A 14,117-nucleotide genomic window follows, 5' to 3' on the forward strand; every position below is an offset into this window, starting at 1 on the left:
TTCCAGTGGGTCTCCTCTGGGAAACAGCCCCAGAGGATGGGTGGAGGATGGAAGCCTCACACCACACGTTAATAAGCAGGAACTGGACCAACGTCTTAATACAGTCTTGTCTGTTCCACTGTTTGTATCCATAGAACACAGGAACAGTAGTAAGGAAACCTGAGTCTCAGCTCTGAATGTGTGGCATTGAGCACGTTATGTCACTTCTCTTTTCCTCCTTCTGGGTAAGACAGAGCGATATTTGACTACAGTGAGTCAATACATATTCAGGTACTCTGTGAAATAACAGATGTCATTTATTAAGTGCTCCCTGTGTGCCAACATTATGCTAAACACTTTTAGACATCACTTTTTAAATCCTCATAATGACCCATGAGGCAGGTATCATTATTAACGCACGTTTATTGATTTAAAAACTGAGGCTTAGAGAGGCAAGTAACAAATCCAAAGTCAACCAGCTAGAAAATGCACCAGGAAGTTAAACCCAGTCTATTTGACTCCAGAAGACAAGCCCCTAGCCACCACTGATATTCCGGCTCATGGATCAGAGACAAGGCAACATAATTATTTAAGTATCATACATACTTCAGTTTGAGCTCCTTCCATGAAATAACTCATCATCCAAAAAGCTCTTCTACTCACTGAAGGAGAGAAGACCAAGGTTTTGTCTTTCCAGCCTGACAGTGTCTGTTTTCCACCCTGTCTCAGGCGTGGTGAGTGCCAAGCTGGAGAGGTGCATGGGGGAGTGGTACAGTTAGCCACGGCAATGCTGCTGCAGCTCTGAGGCGCCACCATGTTCCCAACATTAAATGAGCAGCGTGTCAATACTGATGCTGAAATTTGTGAGAAAAATACATCATTTAAAAAGACCCAGTAAAATATAGGCATTTCATTACAAAGCTGAAGGTGTTTTTCATTATCCCACGATCATTGGCCAACAAGGACCATGACAGATTATGCAGTCCGTCTCATCTCTCTTTGCCACATCAAAGCCATGGTTGTGAGGATAGAATCCAAATAAGGGTTTCTTCTAGTGGTAAAAGCAGAGCTGGGAAGGATGAGAGGATTGTTTTTTCATTCATTCAAGTAGGTTTTACTGAATGCTTACAGTACTAGGCCTTAGGGCTATTACAGAAAAAGAACTAAGTCATGGAGTTTATATTTCTTGATAGGTTGGATTATTGTTCATAACAATAGGATTATTGCATCTAATTACACTCCCATTTATTGTCACCCCCCTGAGCCTGTGAGAGGAGTACATATTTTATTTGACTTTTTGACTTTGTGCTTGGTTGTATGCTATACTTTGGCTCATGGAATTTAAGCAGATGTGACTGTCCCATCTGAGCAGAATTTTTAGATGAGATTTCCTAATTTGGCTCTGCCTCCCGCTTGTATTCCTGCTCTTTGCCATTAGAATAGTTTATCTTAGAGAAGGAACACTTTTTCAACTGAAGTCCTGAAGTGGAAGCCTAGCTGAGCCTGGGGGTGCTCAGGGGAACCAAGAAGAGCTGCAGCCTGCCCACAGCCATCCTGTGACATAAGCAAGAGATAAATGTTTGTTGTTGCAAGACACTGCTGGGGCCATTTGTTGCTGCAGCAAAAGGTAACTGATACACATACTATTGGGGGATACAACAAGATATAAATATATAATATGTCAGGTAGTAACAGTTCTATACAAAGAAATTAAGTAGAGTGAAGTGAAAAGAATAATGGTTTGGGAGTGGAGTTTGCCGTTTTATTAAGGGAGTAAGCAAAGTCTTCTCCGCCAGAGTTGCATTCGATCAGAGGCCTGAAGGAAGAGCGGCCAAGAAAGATGCAGATAATTGTAAGAAAACCTTCCAGGCAGTGGGGACATCTAAGGCAAAAGCTTTTTTGGGATGAGGAATAGAGGAAATGAGTATAGTTTGAGTAATTTTCGGATGCCAATGGGGTATCCAGTGGTGGATTATCTGTAGTATCTGTAGATGTGAAGTGTGAGAAGTCAGAGCTGAAAGATATAGGATTGTAGGATTTTATTTCTGGAAAGATCTTGGAAGTCATCATTTAATATCTTCATTTTGTACAAAAAGAAATTGGAACTCAGAGAAGTAAAGATATTTGCCTAAAATCACACAAGCAGGCAGATCTTGGATTAGAACCCAGTTTTCCTGATTTAGTTCAAGTTGGAGAGTATGTGTGCTTCATGAAAACAGACAGCTTGGCAATTGATCTGTGAAGAGATACAACAGTTGGGGTGGGACGGAAGGTGTTCCCTCTACCATTAACTGAACTGGCTAACACCAAACTTAAATTCCCCAAGTCAAAGCTGCAATGGACACCACTCAGTTGTCACCCTTGACCCAATCATAGCTATTTTTAAGGTAACTGCTCTTTTAAATGGTTGAACAGTCCCAAAATGTTTGGTTAGCTAGATCCCTATCTCTTCATCAAAATATATTTCTTGGGGGCCAGCTGGGTGGCATAGTGATTAAGTTTGCAAGCTCCACTTCAGTGGCCTGGGGTTTGCAGGTTTGGATCCTGGGCACAGACCTAGGCATTGCTTAACAAGCCATGCTGTGGCAGGCGTCCCACATATAAAGTAGAAGAAGATGGCCACGGATGCTAGCTGAGGGCCAGTCTTCCTCAGCACAAAGAGGAGGATTGGCACTGGACGTTAGCTCAGGGTTAATCTTCCTCAAAAAAAAAAAATTATATATATATAAAAATTTCTGGGGAATCGGTATATAAACTTAAATGATAAAAGCAGTAGAAAAATATTGTTGATTTAAAAAATATCTTGCAATGGGAAGCCCTTTTCAAATATGATATAAAACCATAAATCACAAAAGCAGCATTGGATGACATTTGATGACATACAAATTTTAAACTTATGTATCAAAAGAAATTATTTTACTATAATAATAAAACAAAAATAAAACAAAGAGAAAAAACATTTGCAACTCAGTCGACAGAAAAAGAGCTACTTTGGTTTTTTAAAATATCTCTGGCAAAACTCGGAAACTTGAAGAGAGTCACTGTTGGGGAGGGTGCCGGTACCCAGACACCTTCACACATTGTTGGTGGAAGGAGCAAGCAGCAGAATCATTTTGGAGAAACCCTTGGCAATATCCATAAAAATATAGAATACATGTTCTTGTGGGCCAGCAACTCCGCACATCAGAACATAAACTTGCATATTCATTCCGTGAGCAAATACTCATTGAGTACCTACTATGTACAGGTTCTGTGCTAAGAGCTGGGGACTAGTGATGATCAGAGAATGTGGTAAGATATATGATAGGATGAGATTTGTCATGCAAAGAAATTGTCAGGACTTCGTGTAATAGAACACACTCAGACACAGGAATTAGGAAACCTAACTTTAGTTTTGGTTTTGTGGCCAACTTGATATAACCTTGTACCTCAATTTTTCTTTCAGTTAAAACGATAGGCTTTGAATAGATTATAGGTAAGGTCTTATTTATCTCTACAACTTTGTGATTTAAAAATCCTCTCTGAGATTTAAAGCAGAAGCCATATTCATTGAAGAGGGGAGCGGGTGTCCAGGTCTTGCTCCAACCCCAGACATCTCAGAATACCCAGGGTACTTGCTTCAAAATGGAGGACTTTCTGGATGATCTTCCTAGAGCGTAATTTCCACTTGATGGTAAATAATTTAAGACATCACTTATAGTAAAAAAAAAAAAAAAAAAAAGATATTATGGACAGAGCACCAAAATGACCTCTATTTTTAAAATAATACACTATACAACTAGAAGGACCTGCAACTAAGATATATAACTATGTACCTGGGTATTTGGGGAAATAAAGCAGGAAAAAAAAAAAAGATTGGCAACAGCTGTTAGCTCAGGTGCCAATCTTTAAAAAAAAAAAATACACTATACATCATAAATTTTCCATTTGCTGTTAAGGCCTGTTTCACTCACCCTAGTCATGGCTGTAAATGAGTCAGGACCTATGTCGTGAGTGTCACGTCAGTGGACACCTTTCAGAAGTGCTGTTTTAATCATATTTGAGCCACTGGTCATAGAGTTTTGTCCTGGCTTTTTTAAGCCTCAATTTTAAAGTTGATTCTGGCTAATTTTGCCCTTGAATTTTAGTTCCTCAAGAAGAGACTTCTAGCATCTGTTCGCAGCATAACTTTTATTCCACACTGCTCCCATCCATGGAACAAAGTGTATCCTGCCATTTGACCAGCAGATGGTCATAGTGTTTAGGAAGCAACGTTTTTCCACATCAAGTTGCTTCTCTCATCTTTATAGTTCTGACATTCTCCTCATCAGGCAAAGATCCCAGAGTCTAGACCCTTCACGCTAGGCCAGGATCCTGCAAAGTCTGCAGGGGCCCCGTACAAGTTGTTTTTGTCTTCATGTCTATTTTATTTTTCATATCTCTTTTTTTAATACAAATTTTCCCCTTTGTTCAGTAGGCCACATCCCCAGTGATTAAATTTCTTGCTGTATCAATTATGATTCATAAACCTTCTCTGTCAATTAGGATCATTTTCTTTTGACACTAAAATTTTCTTTGTGTTACGTGGGAGCTGGTCAAGGAAAGGAAAAGCAGAAGGCTCTCTTTCAATGGGCAGCTGTACGAATTCACCATTATCTGCGAGGTTTTAAAGGTAATTTCTCAAACCCAAATTTATTTTCTCACAAACAGCAATACTTTCAGAATTCTTAGGCCTTTATTTCAAAAATACATTTGAAATATAAAAATAAAGTCATATGAGTTGTATTTTCCATTGACTAGAATTTGAAACCTTTCACATTATAAAATACAATGAATAAAGAAAAGTTATACATTTACTAAATGTACAATTTAGTAAATTATTATCAAGGGCCTTGAAAGGTCTGTGATTTTATCCTACTTGCAAGTTAACAGATTAGCCCACCTCAGTTTTGTAGATGCTGGTAGGAGTCAGAGACTCCTGGGCCAGAGACAAAGGACCTTATGACTCCGGTGCAGCGGACAGCTGGACCTCCATGTTCCTGTCAACTCCTCTTCCACAGAAGTCCCACAGGGCTAAGGCAGAGTGGCTTGGTGGATGCTGACCACGTAGTGGATTTGCGTCAACACTGAGGAACTCAAACACTCCAGAATCTCAGTCTGCTTGCCTGTCCTTTGCTCTGAAGGGAAGTATTATCTTTGTTACACTGGACAGCAAACAAACTTACCCTCTGGTCCAGAGGGAGACACTATCCTCATCCAACGGATTTCTCTATATAATTTTTCTTGAAGAGGGAGTCTGGAGCAAAATCTGTCAGTGCCTCAGCTCACAAGACACGCATAAATGTGAGAGACCCTTAGAGAATTGTCTCCAAACAGTCGTACTATGGCAATCACTCATTTAAGCACCATTCAGGTCAAGAAATAGAATAGTGATGGCATATGAGGAGCTTTACGCTTGTTCCTTCTAAACACAACCCACTCTCTCTCTCTCAAAGTAATCCTGACTTTACAAGAATTGGTTCTTTGCTTTTCTTTTTAGTGTTAAAACTGTGAAAGGAAGACACAGACACAAAATAATTATGAAGAGGAAAGGATTTTTTGCTTGCAAACTTTGTTCACCAAATTAAAAAATTGATCAGGTACTTAAAGGAGAAAACCCAAAGTTATTAAGATTACCAAGTTTATGCTTCGTCTCCTCATGGTGGAAAATAGTAATTTTCTTATAAGATAGGTGTCGGTATTTTGAAAGTCTGAGGTATTGTTTGATTGGGGAGCTGGTAACTTTGAGAAAATGGCTCACTAGTGTAAATGAGTAAGAAGCATAAAGCACAAGAGAAACAAAAAGTTTATCTGGGGTCTCAAGAATTGCAACTTGGGAGTGTGGATTTAGGTAGAAACCCAAATAGTGTCCTGCTAGGGATAAAATTCAGGGGCTTTTAAAGGCAAAGAAGAGAGGTTGTGTTATAAAGGATTTTAATTGGAGCTGGAGGCAGAGAGCTAGTCTAGCTAAACATCGATTGACTAGTGATTCTTTCTCCGGAAGGTCCACAATCCGCAGTCTTTGTGATCAGGATGTCTGTTCCCCTGCTGAGTTCTCAAACAATTGCTTGTAAAACAATTGCCATTTTGGCCCAGTCCAAAGCTCAAGATAGCAAGGCAGTTTCTCTGGAAAGGCGGGCCTGACTCCGTTTAAAATGACTCCACTGTAGTCAATATTGACGCTAGACAGAGGGACCTGTTGGGGTTTTGCCCTGTTTTGATTTGGAGGGGTGGGGAGCAGGTACTCTCAGGATGCGGCATTTTTCTTTCTCTGACTCTGGAACAGGATGCGCACCTCTTTTACTCATAGTGAAGCCAGGGCTAGGTGTCAGTTTTGATCTTACAGTCCCTCTTTGTGGTCAAATTATACACTTAGGATGTAGATTTGACCACAGAAGTTTTGTTTCATTTTGTTTTTCATGTATTTTCTGATTCAGTATCATTTATTTGGTGTTTTGTTTATTTGGTCAATTTTATTTACTTAGATGCAACAAGAGGTATTAATATACACGGAATGTCTTATTGTGTGGTTTTCAGAACCGGAGGTGTATGGTACTAAGGCTTGAGTATTAACTCCTGTCTAGGAGCTCGGTGAAGCCTCTAAGGTCATACTTTTGATCATTTTCATGTGAGAGACGTATTTCCATGACTCTTATCAACTCCGTTCATTTACTTCAAAGCTAGGAGCCCCAAATTTGCAATTTTTCTCTACCCAGGTTCTGCATGGACTGCCTAAAACTGTAGAGGTGACTTCCAGTTTGTCAGTGTCCCTGTGCCAAGTGCGATGCTGTTTGCTACCTGTAAAACTGAGATTCTGTAAGCAAAGTAGCAAGTCTCAGGCTGGGTTTCTGGAAGAACTTTGTGTGTACCGTTACTACAGATGAAGTGTGTTTCTTATTTCTTAATAGTGGGATTTGAAGCCTAATCAAAAGAAATTTGTCTTTAAATATGACGTATCTGGCATAATCATTTTACAATTTTGAATTTACCTGAATTTCTGAACCTTTGCAAATAATTACATGGTCATGAAACATAAAGGAATTCAGTAAGTGCATTTTAAAAATATTTAACCACTTTTCTGAATAGTGTTGTATACAAGAGAAATCAGTATACGTTATTCTTTATATAATAATTTTCCCTGATGACTTGCCAGCTTACAAATATATGTTAGGAATTTTTATTGGATATATAGGCATATCTCTAAGATATTACTGGTTTGGTTCCAGACCACCTCAATAAAGTGAATATCGCAATAAAGCGAGTCACACAAATTTTTTGGTTTCCCAGTGAATATAAAAGTTATGTTTACACTATACTATAGTCTATTAAGTGTGCAATAGCTTATGTCTACAAAATAATGTCCATATCTTCATTAAAAAATACTTTATTGCTAAAAAATGCTAACCATCTTCTGAGCCTTCAGCGAGTTGTAATCTTATTCCTCGTAGAGGTTCTTGTCTTGATGTTCATGGCTGCTGACTGCTCAGGGTGATGGTTGCTGAAGGTTAGGGTGGCTGTGGCAATTTCTTAACATAAGACAAGAAGGAAATCTGATGCACCCATTGACTCTTCCTTTCATGAACAGTTCTCTGTAGCGTGTGAGGCTCTTTGATAGTGTTTTACCCACAGTAGAGCTTCTTTCAAAATTGGAGGCAATCTTCTGAAACTCCACTGTTGCTTTACCAACTAAGTTTCTGTAATATTCTAAATCCCTTGCTGTCGTTTCAACAATCTTCACAGCATTCACCAGAAGTATATTTCATCTCAAGAAACCACTTTCTTTGCTCATTCATAAGAAGCAATTCCTCATCCGTTCAAGTTTTATCCTGAGATTGCAGCAATTCAGTCACATCTCCAGGCTCCACTTCTAATTCTAGTTCTCTTGCTATTTCCACCACATCTGCTGTTACTTCCTCTACTGCAGTCTTGAACCCCTCAGAGTCATCCGTGAGGGTTGGAATCAACTTCTTCCAAACTCCTGTTAATGTTGATATTTTGTCCTCTTCCCATGAACCACAAACATTCTTAATGTCATCTGTAATGGTAAATTCTTTCCAGAAGGTTTTCAGTTTACTTTACTCGGATCCATAAGAGGAATCACTATCCATGGCAGCTCTAGCCTTATGAAACATGTTTCTTAAATAATAAGACCTGAAAGTCAAAATTCCTCTTTGGTCCATGGGCTGCAGGTTGGATGTTGTGTTAAAAGGCAGGAAAACAACATTAATCTCAGTGGTAACCTCCATCAAAGCTCTTGGGTGACCAAGACCATTGTCAACAAGCAACAATATTTTGAAAGGAATCTTTTGTTCTGAGCAGTAGGTCTCAATATGGGCTTCATAGATTCAGTAAACTATGTTGTAAACAGGTTTGCTTTCATCTAGATTTTGTTGTTCCATTTATAGAGCACAGGCAGAGTAGACTCAGCACAATTCTTAAGGGCCATAGGATGTTCAGAATGATAAATGAGCACTGGCTTCAACTTAAAGTCACCAGCTGCATTAGCCCCTAACAAGAGAGTCATCCTGTCCTTTGAAGATCTGAAGCCAGGCACTGACTCCTCCTCTCCAGCTTTGAAAGTCCTAGATGGCGTCTTCATCCAATAGAAGGCTGTTTTGTCTACATTGAAAATTGTTGTTTCGTGTAGCCACCTTCACCAATTATCTTAGCTCGATCTTTTGGATAAGGTGCTGCAGCTTCTGCATCAGCACTTGCTGCTTCCCCTTGCACTTTTCTGTTATGGAGACGGCTTCTTTCCTTAAACCTCATGAACCAACCTCTGCCAGCTTCGGACTTTTCTTCTGCAGCTTCCTCACCTCTCTCAGCCTTCATGGAATTGAAGAGAGTTAGGGCCTTGCTCTGGATGAGGCTTTGTTTTAAGAGAATGTTGTGGCTGATTTGATCTTCTATCCAGACCACTGAAACTTTCTCCATTTCAGCAATAGGCTGTTTTGCTGTCTTATTATTTGTGTTGAGGTAGCACTTTTAATTTCCTTCAAGAACTTTTCCTTTTCATTCACAACTTGGCTAACTATTTGGCACAAGAGGCCTAGTTTTTGGCCTATCTAGATTTTTGATGTGTCTTCCTCACTAAGCTTAATCATTTCTAGCTTTTTATTTGAAGTGAGAGACATAGGACTCTCTCTTTCACTTGAACCCTTAGAAGCCATTGTAGGGTTACTAACTGGCCTAATTTCGATATGGGTGTGTCTCAGGAAATAAGGAAGCCTGAAGAGAGGGACAGAGATGGGGGAATGGCTGGTAGGTGGAGAGTGGTAACACATACATTTATTGATTGTTTGTCGTCTTATGTGGGCATGGCTTGTGACTCCTCAAAACAATTACAAGGCTAACATCAAAGATCACCGGTCACAGATCACCACAACAAATATGATAATAATTTAAAAAGTGTGAAATATTGGGAGAATTATCAAAATGTAACACAGAGACATGAAGTGAGCAAGAGCTGTTGGAAAAATGGCTCCCAGAGACTTGCTCCACTGCGGGGTTGCCACAAACCTTCAATTTGTAAAAAATGCAAATCTTCGAAGCACAGTAAAGCAAAACACAATAAAATGAGGGGTGCCTGTATTTTTTTTCTGAATTTTGAGGAGTCAGTTGGATCAAGATAACATTCTAAGAGTATATTATTCTAGTTTGTACAAGTCTAGCTTGTTAAATAAAGAGTTACAGATAGATTACAAAGGGAAAAAAGGATGTTCTTATATGCCTAATAAAAAAGATAGGACATTGGGGCCAGCCTGGTGGCACAGTGGTTAAGCTCACACATTCCACTTCAGTGGCCCGGAGTTTGCTGGTTGGCATCCCAGGTACGGACCTACACACCACTCATCAAACCATGCTGTGGCAAGCATCCCGCATATAAAATAGAGGAAGATGGGAACAGATGTTAGCTCAGGGCCAGTCTTCCTCAACAAAAAGAGGAGGATTGGTGGCAGATGTTAGCTTAGGGCTAATCTTCCTCAAATAGAAAAAAAAAAAAAGATAGGACATTTACTACAATTACATGAGGTTCATGCAGTCGTGTAATTAATTTTATTTTGCTCATCTGGAGTCAAGCAGTCCACTTTTACAAAGTCTTTTGCTTCAAGTATAAAGTGTCCTGGAAATTCTGACTTGAGTCCATTCAGTGAGTGGTTTTTATCCATGGGAACGATGCCAGGTTATCCCGGGAAGCACCCAGGCATCCATTCTCTTCTGCATCGATACTCCAAAGTACCTAGACGAGTCATTCCTTGAGGCCCTTTTGATGCTTCTTCCAGAGCACTCAGTTTCCGACATCAGGCTTGTCGCTGGAGACTTTAGTCAAGTCCCCAGTGAGTGAAGTGCAAAGATGCCCTATTGTTAATAAGGCTGAGTGGATTCTGTTCCTTTAATAATTATCAGTATGAGAATACAGGACATGCAGGACAGCGGAGCCCTCCACTGAGGGATGATGCATGGCTACTTCTAGGAATTCAGTCACCAATTATCCTGAAAAATGAAAATATATTACGGAGAGTGAGAGCATTGCAAGTCTCCGGGGTTTTCGAATTCATTCCCTAAGAAGGTACTATGAGTCCAGGTTATGATTGTCACCTGTGGACACTGGTATTTTAAACCTAGAGAAAATTGTTTTTTTAAAAAATAGTGAACTTATTGACTGTTATTGTGCCAGCCTCTGTAAGTATTCATGATTGTGTTCAATTCATCCTGAAAACTATTTTGGTGATATAAGCAATTTCAGCTGGGCAAATGCGTTAGACAACCAGAATAACTGCTACTGCTTCTCATGAAGACATCTGCGCACTCAGAAATCAATTTCTTATTTTAACAGAATGAAAATTAAATTCTAGCTTTACTCTTTTTATATCCCCCTGCATATCATTTTCTGATAAAAAGTCACACTTTTCTTCATCTTATAAATAAGCCTATCAACACTGCATCAAATTGGTCAACATTTTAAAACATTTCATTACTTCTTCCAAACTCATTATTTGAAAGTATTATAAATGAGTAAAAATAAAGTTTAGGTCCCCTGAGACCTGCTCCAACGTACTGTACCCTCTTTTCTACCATCTTCTTTCACATTCTGGCACAACCAGGCAATTTTATTTTAAGAAAAAATTACGTTCTTTTTTTTCTTGGTACCATTTAAGTATATGTCCCTCAACACAATAGCAAGCTATTGTGTTTTACAATTTTGGAACTTCTATAATTGGAGTTATACATATACATTCTCTTGTCTCTGGCTCTTCTTACCAACATTACGTTTGTAAGACTCATGCAGCTTGTTGTAAATCACTGAAGTTCATTCATTTTCATTATATTCATTACATTCACTGTGTGACGATACCAAAATTTTATCCATTCTACTGTTAATAGACACTCAGGCTGTTTTCAGGTGTTGGCATTAAAGAGCATTCTTGAAAAATGTATCCTAGTGCACAGATGCCCTAGTTTATCCAGGTTATACACATAGAAGTGGAATTACTGGGCCATGAGTACGTACCTCTTCAGCTTTATTAGGTCAGGCTAACCCGTGTGGCTAACTACTCATACCATTTTAACTCTTGGCAGTATGTATGACCGTTCCTACCGCTCTACACTCTCCTCGACATTTAGTACTGCCAGGGTGTAATTTGAATCTTGAAAGGCAGTAGTGCTGGTTATAACTACTGATAGTCATAGCCCTAATAAGCAGCAGGGCTGTATGGCGCTTACCTCTAAGATCACTCAGCCCCCACTAGAAAACTCACATTTTCCCTTCCCTCCTCTCTGACCTCTCTACAATCTTGATCCCTATCTCTCACCACCCTGGGCCACTCCTTGTCCTGATCCTGACTCTTTCTCTCTCCCCTTTTCCTTCCTCTTTTCCCTGAACTACTGTTTCTAGAAACTTCTCTTTACTTGAACCTTCTTTTTCAATTGATTCCTTTGCCTGACTCCATCTATTTACAGTAGCTACTATTTATTGTACTACTTACAGGCTTTGCTCTCTTCTTAATTTCAAGAGGCAGACAAGTAGAGCCCATTTTGTGTCCCCAAAATCTCTCTGTATTAGACATGCCAATCATGATGATATTAACCATATTCACTGTCCTTCTAAGGAGAACAGCCTCTGCCTGCAACCTCTTAAGCTATTGTATGTTTTGAACTACGTGACTCAGATATTTCCTCCCCTGGTCATAGCTCATTGAACCAAGAGTGGTAGTTGACCCAAGGTCAGTCAATCCATGAATGGGCCAGCAACTCACGACACGGTCTGTAAGAAAAGATAAGCCAGGACAATTTGATTATTTCTCTTGGGAATTTCAATAGGGAAAATGAGTTGAGAATGAGAAATTTATCAATAGAAACACTAAATGAAACATACATAGAGTTTAGAAAAGTCATGGTTGTCCATGTGTAAACCAGAGATATGGGGAAGCAGAAACTATAAATAAGCAGACACTGTGAAAGAGAAGGGAGAGGTCAAGGGTCATTTGTGGTAGCAGGTGATTTAAAAAAGTAGGCATTAATTATGACACCTAGCATGATTTTTATTCCTGTGGTCCCAGAAGCCCCTTGGACCCACTTCCAGATCTTGGGAGGCCTGGCTGTGATTATGTTCCCAGATGCCTATGAGGAATCTCTCTTGATTCCTGCCCTGTCTACAGACATCTGTTAAACCTTCTCACTCCTCGAGGTAAGTTGAGAGAATTTTCTCTGGATGTTGGAAGCAAAAATCTGCTCTAGAAAAACTCTAAATCAGATATATTTCTTCTCATGTAAGACCTTTAATTGATGATTCCCCTCTGTAGGCCCCTGGCCTTCAATGGAGGCGGACTTTCAAATGCACCTACACACAGCCTCTCGAGATCCTACAATACACATTTGTGTTTCAGCACAGAAAGGTTGTTACGTTGTTTGTTAAAGGGGCCACCGGCTGTTAGGTTTTTACATTTTTATCCATAACGTTTATCAAGAGAAACTATTTTTACTGAAAACACTACCGGGAAGGATGTAGCACTGTGTGTTCCCAAATGGGACTATTCGTGTCTTCATGCATCTTGGTGAAGGGCACCATTGAAGCCAAAGGATAAAAATACAACAGCAAAGATAAAACACGGTAAAAATTAAAACTTACAACATATGATCCTGAGGGGATAACAAGGATGGCTGATTTTAAACTAACATAAACCAGACACTGAATAATAGTTTTAGATGTAAAACTTCCCCTTCTTCCTGATTTTAATACAAAATAGCCATTCTCTAGCGTGGTTTACTAGAGAATATCTTCAGTCTTTTGTGTTCTCACTAGGAACCTTGATGATACAGATGTAATAGCCTTTGAACTTAACCCATTCTGTGAATGAGAACTCTTCAGAAAGAGATCAGATCAGCCAAGAAAACAGAATTATACAATCACAGGGGCTGTAATGAGAAGGAACCAAGAGTTCAGCAAATGAGGAAAACAGGGTGGTTGAGTTGAAGTGACTTACCTGGGGTCACATAGCTTTAAAGGAACCAAGACTGGGCATTGTCTCCCTTTTCTCCAGGGCCTTGCTCATTTATTTACAAACCTTTCCAAAAAAAATTAACTAGCCTCTGCCAAATATTTACCCGTCCTGTCAGATTGAAGCCCAGGATATATAGCCTTTATGATGTGTCATCTCAACATCAGTGTCCTCTAGTCTTTGAGAGAGAATATGACTCTGCACCGCATGGAAGGCAAGTGAGCTGGTGCAAGAACAGGGCAAACATAAGTCTCGGGAGACACTCAGAGAAGGAACTACGAGGGGCAGAGAGGCATGAATGGGAGGGAAAAATGCCATCAGGGAAGACGAAGGGTGGTACATACAAGATTTGGCCTACTTACTAATTTTTATTAGGCCTTCTATTGACTAAAATGAAGTCAGTCTGATTTTCGCTATATGCTGATAGAAAAAGAAATTAAAAATAGATGACATAATTATGGAGGCACATGATTTTGTAAGATGTGGATCATGAAGTTAGGAAAGCCAAAATAAGATCTAGGTTTTGTGTTGCAGTAGATATAAAAGGAAATGAGAAAACATTCTTAATATAGAAGACCAAAAAGAAGATAAAGGAAAGTAGTTTACATTCATTGGAAGAAG

The sequence above is a fragment of the Equus caballus genome, chromosome 10 (genome assembly GCF_041296265.1).
Source record: "Equus caballus isolate H_3958 breed thoroughbred chromosome 10, TB-T2T, whole genome shotgun sequence".
In the NCBI taxonomy this organism is placed as follows: domain Eukaryota; kingdom Metazoa; phylum Chordata; class Mammalia; order Perissodactyla; family Equidae; genus Equus; species Equus caballus.